The sequence below is a fragment of the Lissotriton helveticus genome, chromosome 7, assembly GCF_964261635.1.
Source record: "Lissotriton helveticus chromosome 7, aLisHel1.1, whole genome shotgun sequence".
Classification (NCBI taxonomy): domain Eukaryota; kingdom Metazoa; phylum Chordata; class Amphibia; order Caudata; family Salamandridae; genus Lissotriton; species Lissotriton helveticus.
The window spans coordinates 1,046,881,231-1,046,890,543 of record NC_136068.1 but is presented as its reverse complement, the minus strand read 5'-3'; the positions used below and the strand labels follow the sequence as shown (position 1 = coordinate 1,046,890,543).

The 9,313-nt window shown below is 46.3% G+C and overlaps 1 long non-coding RNA gene across 2 annotated transcripts in view; it reads right to left on the bottom strand.

Annotated features, from left to right (window-relative positions):
- Positions 1-513: 513 nt before the first annotated feature.
- LOC144767212 (uncharacterized) overlaps positions 514-9,313 on the bottom strand; it is a 28,688-nt gene continuing 19,888 nt past the window's right edge. For both annotated transcript variants that reach the window (XR_013598099.1, XR_013598098.1), the window contains 2 exons: positions 6,574-6,638; positions 514-5,091 (listed from right to left, as the gene is read on the bottom strand). This is a non-coding gene — a long non-coding RNA (uncharacterized LOC144767212). The remainder of the gene's footprint in view (positions 5,092-6,573; positions 6,639-9,313) is intronic.

Genomic DNA, 9,313 nt, shown 5'->3' with positions numbered 1-9,313 from the left:
AACTCAACTTAACGATCCTTTCTGTGGAGGACAGCCAAGCACAGATTGATTCAAGTTAATCAGTGCCCTTCTGCTGCTCCCGACGTAATTGAAGTACTATTTCTTCCCCCTTCCACTCTGCCTTGCCTTCTTAAAAACCTGAACAAGTTAAAACCGTCTGGTACGGGTTGTGAAGGCAGTGCAAGCGAAACTTTGTATTGCTGTTGTCCTGGGTACAGAAAGTATGTTTGTATCAATTTTTGCCGGTGTACATTTTGTGTATGTCAATATAGCAGCAACGTTATTGTGAACAGTAATGCCAAATATAACCACAGGATGGCAGACATTTCATGCTGTACTTTCTCTCAGCAGTTCACTGGAATAGTTTGTTTCCCTTTCAAGCAAAGTTATCCGTTTTGTACATTTTACATTTTAATTTCGGGTCCTCTGGTCGGCAACCTTTTACATCTATTGCACAAGTTTAAAATACCCCATGTTTTATTGTGCTTTCTCATGCTGCTCAGATCCCACGGGAACATGGTGTGTGACAGGTTGAGAGGTGGGCTAGGAGAGGCAGTTTTCAATAAAACATTAATTTTTGCAACAGATGACAAATTAAAATACTTCTGTGCAGTTACCATTCTGGAATATGTGACATCAGCTAGTCTTGCATTTTAAAATGAACCCACGGGAAATACTAACCATTGTTGAAGACACCATTATACATTCCGTCGGGCTAGAGACTAGACGGAAAACAGAGAAGTTAGCACTACCAATGTTTAATTATTAGTATTTTAATACCCTTTCTGTACAGTGCAAGATTTCGTTTTGTGTTCATGTCCATTGGGTTCCCATGCCTTTCGTCTAGACTACCAACGTGTTACTTATTACATGCAAAGTTCTCAGAAAGCATATATTGGTGTTGGGGTCAGTGAAGTCAGAAGCAATGACAAAAGGCACTTGGGGCCAGATGTACGACCATAACAATTTAAGACTCGCAAATTGCGCTTGATTGCGAGTCACGATTTGCGAGTTGAAAAATGCCATGTACAATAGGGTCTGAGACACTGATTGTGATTCCCAAAGAGGTCGCAACTTGCATGCCTCATCAATATTCATGAGGCACTCGCAATTTGTGATCCCATTGGGAATAGCTGGCCCTCCCAGGGATGGAGGCCTACTGGGCTCAGCAGATCTCCATGTCTGGGACTGCTTTTAAATAAAGCATTTATTTCACACATTTTGGCACTAATCCTGTATAGGTATAAGTGGAGAAGGCATTTTCCTTTTTTGGGGCTACCTCTTGGAACAAGAACAGTTTGTCTGTGCCTGCAGCATGCGTTATCAATGAACAGACGTAACACGACCTGGTTGATGTCTTAGAGCCCACGGCAGTCATGTTGGGAGAGATCCCTCCACAAGTGCTGTGATAATTTTGAATGGACTCCATTTGGCCAGACAGTTCTTTAACAGTGAATATGTGTGGCAGCATCCAGAATAGATAAGAGGGTACATAGAAGTGCAATAATACATAACTTGGTAATAAGATCTTGGATATCGATCCAGGGGATGTGTCTGTGGTTCTCTGGTGGTTGGGGTTTCTTGTTTCACAGTTCAAATAAAAAGCTCCTGGTGCAGCTCATAATCTAGATTTGCAAACTTTTAGATCTGTGTTGGGGTGCTGATGTGGCAGCTGAAAAGGTGGTGCACTTGGAGGCTAGATTATAAGATTGTCAGATAAGAGCTTGGTTAATTTTGTTAAGTCAGAAAACATTGCATGTGCCATCGTCAAGGATCTCTGTTCTGGGTACCTGTACTTCCCTTTAAGGGTGTGCTCTCCACACTTCATTTACACAATTTTTAGTGAGGCACCAGAAGGTTGCCCAAGCATGGTATCTTATGATAGTTAAAAATTTAAAGGTGGCCCACCTCTACATTTTCTTCGGTCCTAACTAGTTGCTTGGATTACTGTGAAATTGTTTATCGAGTGGTCTAGTGATCATAGGGATGAATAGTATCAGTTTTTATCTATGATTTTATGGGTGCCGCCAATTTTTCTGGTACCCTGTCTCTCCTGTTGTGCATGGGGGCACCATCAGTGCGGGCTGCTGCTTTTGACCTACACGTGCACAGGACTGTGCGAGGAGGGTGCATGTCATTGTTATGTTTTGGTGGTTGCAACATGCCCCCAGATCACATATGTGTGTATACTTCTCCGTCCTCAGCATGCAATGTGCCCCTCCCATGTGGCGCCAGATATCTCGACTAAATCCTTTCTCTCTAGAGACTTCTTTACGGGCTCCTTGTGTTGGTTTTTGGGCACTTCCCTAGATCTCGCGTGATCTGCTGTCTCACTTAACATGAGGCGGAGGGGGTCAGAAAGTTGTTCCATGGCCCCCGTGTCCCAGGATCATGCTGTTTTGTGGTGTCTGAGTTCGGGGCTTACAGCTTTCTCAGGATGGTGTATGTAAGGCCTAATGCTTTGGTTAATTGCTAGGCCTGATATGGGGGTAATCGCTTTCTGCGTTCTACTTGTCACCTGTAGCTGTGGTGAACATTGCAGTCTCCCCTCTCCCTCGTACAGTGTCTTTTCAGTGTATTTGGATCTGCGGGTCCTGGCTTCTGGCTTCTAATCTCCTGTTGCTATATTGGAAGGGTATGACATGGCACCCAGACTGTGCGGATTTGGAGAACCCAAAGGAAAGAAATTAAAACACTGTTGGATCATAAGAACGTGTGGAGCCCAGGCTCAAGGCAAAGAACCCTTGGCGAAGTTTGCCTAGGGATGATTACAGGGCCTCGCAATTCTGGGATGTCTGGCTAACCTGGCAAACTTCAGAATAACTCAATGCCATGTGGGCGCCTCACAACTTATTGGTTTTTGTGCAATCACTGTGGTGATTGTGGGGCCTTCACTATCCAAAGCGTATGGGAAACCTGACTCCCAACAATGGAGGACAGCTTTGTTTTAGAATTGAAAGGGGGCCTCCATTTAGCCAGAGGCTTCTAGTCTTTTTGGGGCACAGAAGGGGCTTCACACCATGATGGAACTTTGGTCCCAGGCTTGATGCCCGAGAATGGAGATCTCCTGATTTTGTAATAGGTACCAGTCCCCATTGACTTTCGATGCGGGACCTGGGTGCCTGTTTTTAAAGTACTTTGTCTGGGAGCCAACCCGCCCTCCATCAGATTGCCCTCCCTCTGGGGTGTTGCCAACCAATCCCACCCTGGGGGTTCAGCAGCAAAGTGGGGCCTTGGCTCCCACAGGTACCTTTAATGGTGAACTTTAGTGAGGATACTTGTTCTACAGAACACAGACAGTGACCTGAATCCCCAGATGTAAGTAAAACTTTTGAATTCCCAACGTTGTCTCATTGGCCCTTCTTTGGTTTTGGTACAGTTAATTATTGGGATGTGGGTGTATGGGTGTTATTTACTCGGGGGGGTCAACCTACTACACATTTGGACTTTGTGTTTGTGCGAAGGCATTACCTCCCCAGACAGTTACCCTACTGGCGATCCCTGGTGGGCAGAGTTCCCTGTCTGTGGTTGTTGCTGCTACACGTTGGTCCTACTACCTGCTTCCTGTTGTGGTGGTGTGGCAGTTGACTGACCTCCTTGTTGCTGAATCTAAGGTGCATTCAGGTTTCCCTGAGCTTAATTCTGTGGATGAGGATTTTGTGGTGGCTGGCCCTGGTCCATTGATCTCTGTTCGTGGTATGCTTTTACCCGGCATCTATCTGCCAGGTGGCCAATCCTGTGGCAATAGTAACATTCCATACGGTCTGGTTGCCCTCAACCTCCCTGTTATCGGCCACTATAGCTAGGTTGAAATCCGCTGGTGTTTTGCTGTGGGGCACCCTTTAAGACTGGAGCCATTTCCGTGCTCGCAGCCAAAGCAACACCCTTGAGGGCGGTCTTTTCCAATTTGTGTTGGACCAACTTAGCAGTGTCTCTTTGGGCTTAATACTGTTTGGTGATCATCCTTGTGGATCATCGAGTGGTGTGTGTGTGTGTCTGCCTAGCCATCTCATACTCAGCTTTTCTCCCCATATGGTCGGAAGGGGCATCTTCTTGCAGTGGTTTCCTGTCTCATGCAGCATTCTTGACATAGCTACTTATTCAGGTATCATATTCGACAGCTGAAAGGGGCCCTTGGGCCTGGTGAGTGCACCACATAGAGCCAGGCAGCCTCATCTTTGCCACTTTCAGGTAAACGGAGGTGCCGTGGTGGTGGCAGAGGCTAAGCTTGGTGTTACAAAAGGCGTTTGGGATGTAGCTGTTGTGGCCATTGTCCACACATGCCTTGCCGCCGTTTCTTGTTCTGTCCCAGGGGACCCAGCAGGGGTATATGTGGCGTGATTACGACTCACTTCTTCCTTGCATACCCTATTGGCTATAAAGGTTTTTGTCTTTTTAGCTGTCTTAACTAGGAGGTAGTGTGTACGATGTGCCCACTGCCGAACAAGTTCTCACACATCCAAGAACTTTGTCATGTATTTTAAGACCGCCTCAGTGAAGGGGATCTGGTTGGTAGGACGTGTCTTCACTTGCATACTTGTAATGTGGGGGTGTTTCGTGTCGGTGGTCCTAAGATGTGAGCCCCTGGGGAGGAGCAGGCCATGGTCTCGTCATTGGAAAACTGTATGGTCATTTTTAGTTTGGTCAGCAAATTTATTCCTAATAGATTAGTCAGGGTTAAAGGAGAATATAATAACTGGCCTCTCACACTATTCTCTCCCATCTCCAGTTCGATGGGTCTCGTGAAGGAGATTCTTCACATCGTACCCGAGACCACTTGTATGACCGTAGTGTCTTTCGATAAAGGGACCATCCTTTCCTTTAGACATGACCTTGCTGCATCTGTGTCTATTACAAAGGTGTATGGTGTATTGTTTATGAGTAAACTGAAACAAAATACAAGTGTAAAGGTGCACTTGCCCCTACTCGCACTGCCTGGGGTGCAACCTAGTTGCCTAATTTCTCATCAAATTATAGACAATAAAGATTTGACATTTCCAATACATTACACGCTATTTCTTTTAACCAAAATATTCAAATAGTTTATTGCGGATCTCCGCCAACCCCGGGTTCCGCATACGCTGGCCGGACCTGGAAGAAAAAACAAACCCCTATTTAAAACACTGAAGAAGGACTATACTTCTTACACACAGGCGGAACAGGAAGAAAGGAAGAGGAGGAGCCAATCGTAGATGCAGGAGGGAGGAGAAAAGGAGAACCTCAGAGACAGGAAGTCACTTGGAACAGGAAGGAGGAACGAACCCAGCAACCAGGAAGACGCAGAGGAGATGACCGGTAGAGAACCGCAGGAGACTCCAGTGGACGACGGAGAGACCTGTCTGCCTGAGTGGAGAGGAGTAGTAGCTGCCGGCAAGGTTCGCGGATAGCAGGTGCGACAAGAGGGGGGGGACTGTGTGCAAGGTATAAAATTATAATAATAGAATAAACACTTGCAGCGCTGGGTCCCGGTCTCTACTCTCCTCATCGGACTGAGGAATAGGAAGCACAGCCAGGCTCCCCTGACTAATCACAACGCTGCAATGCAGCATTGTAATTGGCTTTGAGTGTCCTAGATCGACGCTCAAACAGGGAACGGGAGCCTGGGCATGTTCTCCATGCAGGCTGTAATGCAGCCTGCATGGAGAATAGGAAAAGTGTGCATGACTTGTTTGGGCGGCCCGAGAGGGCTGACCAAACAGCCATTGCGTACTTAGTAGTGGGCAAACCACTCCCTCCCTGATCCGAGAGCAGAGCAGCCCCTTCCACTCGCCCGCAAACTAAGCAGCATGAAGCTTAAAATGAGAATAACTTAAAGTTTTCATAATTTTATGTTTCCTTTTTTGCACCGCTTAAAAGTAGTGGGATGGCGCTCCACCGCCATAGTGGAGGAGCTGCCACTGGAGAGGAGGAGACTCTGAACTTGACGGGAGTCTGGATGAGTAGTGCGAGGAGTGGTGTTACCCCAGGAGGGCATGCAGGAGCCACTGCAACTCGGAAGAGTTGCAGCAGAGGTGGTACGTGACGCATCAAGGGGAGTGGGTGGAAGTGGAGATTCAGGAGAGTTTGGGAGGGAGGCTACAGACTAACAACTCGCTCCTACTGTACCTGTTTCTTGATGTTTCTTTTTCTTTTTATTTCCTCTTCAAGCTTTTTAAACGGGAAGAGGGGTTAGAGCAAATGGGGAGAGGGGTGTGTGTACAGAAAACAAAATGATCACACCATAGGCACAATACAGATCTATATATCGAAGTAAGGAAGCACTATTTGTTTTCCCTTGGAAAGGACTGAGGTATTCCCCTTCCCCCCCCCCCCCCGCCCCCCCCCCAGCATAAGGGAATAAGAGAACAGGAAGGAACCCTTACACTTTTTGGGCTTTTCTATGCCACCAAGAAATATGTCAGGCAATGGGGGGTACTCATAGGGAACCCCCTACTCCCAGGGAAAATCCTCACTCATATTTTATTTTAAACATTTTCACTCATTTGGTCTATTTGGCGCAATTATTTTTCTCCTTCCACCAGGGTGTGGTGAAGGTGTCTGTCCTACCCTTCGTGGAGAGACATACATACTTACCGTCTCTTTTCTTCTCCTCTTATCCTCGAGCCTTCCAGGGGCCCCCTCTGGAGAAGGTGGAAGACCTAGAAGAAACAAGACAGAAAAAAGGAAGGAGAATATTACAGAATATAATCTGCTAACACGATCACCCTGATTTGAATTGGGAATACACGCACGTCACAATAACACCTATACGGCCTCCTCACTTCTTCTACTGCCCATTCCTCCCACGCATGGTTTTTATGCAGTTCATTGAATGTAATAACGTATTTGCAGCTCTGCAACATGGCTAAAAGACATTGGCAAAGCTAATAGGTGTCTCAAATAGGTGAGAAATATTTTCTTTGCCAATGCTTTCTTAAGAGATGGGGCACTGTACCCCATAACCTGAAGATGAGTAAGGCTCCCTTTTACTGAGAAGCTGCACACCCTGCATCAAACGCTTTGGTATGTCCGGTGGACCAAACCCCTGCAAGTCTCTTTGTTCTTCCCTGAGCATCTCCATTTATTTTAAAGTAATGTTAGCAATTCGATGTCAGTGTTTGCACTTGAAATTACATCTTCCTGCCTCACTCCCTCACCCACATCCTGCCCTTCCTGCCCTATTTGCTTGCCAAAATGTGATTGCCCACCTCTTTACAACAATCAGTAATGTAAGTCCAGGGGCTAAGCTGCACTTTTAGAGCAGCATGTACACAGTGGCGTAACGAAACTTGAGGGGGCCCCCCTGCAAAGCACATAGAAGGGGCCCTCCCCGGCGACCCAGCCCACCACCTGCCACTTTGCCTTACCACCCAGAACTCTAGTATATTTTGATTTGACTTCAACATGACATGGCCACGTTTTCCATCATGTTCACCTGTCCACCACGTAGTGTACCTCGTCATTGGCGTCACTGCTTTCAATAAACATTATCTGATTCAAATAGGAATACCAAACTGAAAGCAGCAGATGCAAAGCAAAAAAACAGGTTCTCTCGAACTCTGAGTCGCTAATGCAGACCGAGGGAGGGCCCACTCCAGCTACCGTTCCTTACTCTTTGTCGCGTTGATCATTTATTTGTAGTTTTATATAGTGCCTATCAGACCCAGTTGTGACCAAGGTAAGCGCTTTATACAAAGGACAAATATGTACAATTCTATGTGATGGAATCGGACAAAAGCGTTTTAGACTTGGAATCCTAGGTTTTCAATAGCACAACTCTTCCTAGGAGATATTGGTGGAACAGTAGGGGGTCTCCGTTCATTTTTGGAAACCTCAAAATGGGTGTTTTCATCTGGATGGAGGAATGTTTCAGTTTCCAGCGCCAAGGCCTCGCCCGGGAATGCATCCGAGCCCCTCTCACCACGAGGTGGTTCATGTTTGTGCCAGGGTGGGTACACGTCTCTGTACTCGATGTTGGCCGGATCAGACATCAGCAGAGCCCACAATTACATCACAGGCAATGAACGGACAACATCCTCACTAGATATTCCTGAATGTCTCCATAAACAAGGTATAGATTACATCTGCGAGGTTTACATTTCACTGTTGAGATTACCCGATGTATTCGTTTTTTGTGGTTTTGCAGAAATATTCCGGACTATGCCCAAAAATTCTCCAGAATGATTTGATTGGCAGGCTGCTGACTGAGTGATTCCCCAGACCCTATGATGAAGAAAAGCTTCGCATATTTTGCGGACTTGCTGTACTCAAGAACCTCGTTTATGTGTAATAAGTTAACAAATGTATGTTTTACTAACGTTTATATTTAGTTTGAATAAAGACCACGAAGCTTGCACATGTGTTTTACTAAAATAATTTACCCGAGTCACCTAATATGGCCGCCGCTTGTATTTAGTTACTGCGCATGCGTCAGTCACACTCACGTGTCCTGACGCGTCTGCAGAAGTGGAGGGAAATTTATGCGCATGCGTAATACATAGCTGTGCCCATCATGTGGTACTGCTCATGCCACTGCTCTTGTGATTGTATTCATGTAGCTAACATATAGACTGCATAAGTATATTTTATGATGATAAGTTGAAAGTAAAACCCTGTGATGTGTTTTCATGATGACATTATTATGTATTAATTTGTTTTTGCTTACTTTTCATGTACCGCGGGAAATGGGGGTCTGAGAGAGAGGAGAGCCATATTGGAGGTCCCTTCTGCGCCTGCGCAAACTCTGCGGCCAATGGACCTTGACTGATGGAACACAGCCAGTTGGCAGTGATGGGCAAGATGCTCCTGAGAACCGACCTGAAACTCGGCTGAACGGAGTCACATGTCCTTATTCAGAAACATTGTAATATTCCTATTGTATTTCTCTGCAATTTCTCATGAGAACCCCAATCTCTCTAGGCGGTACCCAAGTATGCAAATACAGGCTTGAAATGTTGTGTTATGATTGGTGTGTTACCCAAATCCTACCTTAGGACCAATCCAAATTGAGGGATTCTGACACTTTGCAACATTGGGGGGTGGTACACTGCCCCAAACAGTATATCTACCCTGGGTTCACCTAGGGAATCGTCCGACTTGTCTGGTTTAGCTGACCTGTCACTGACCCATCGCACTCAATAGGTGACTGAAGATACAGAGAGCTGCGGAGCACTCTGTCCGAATTTGACCATAGACTAAGGTTCTACTGAACCTTAAAGTGCTGGCGAAGCACTTTGCTGGGAGTTCGCTGACCCAATCGGGGTCTTGATCGATAACTGCAGAGAGGGTGGAGCGCAGGCGTTGCTTCCGAACTGTGGGTTCCGGTCCTGTCCTG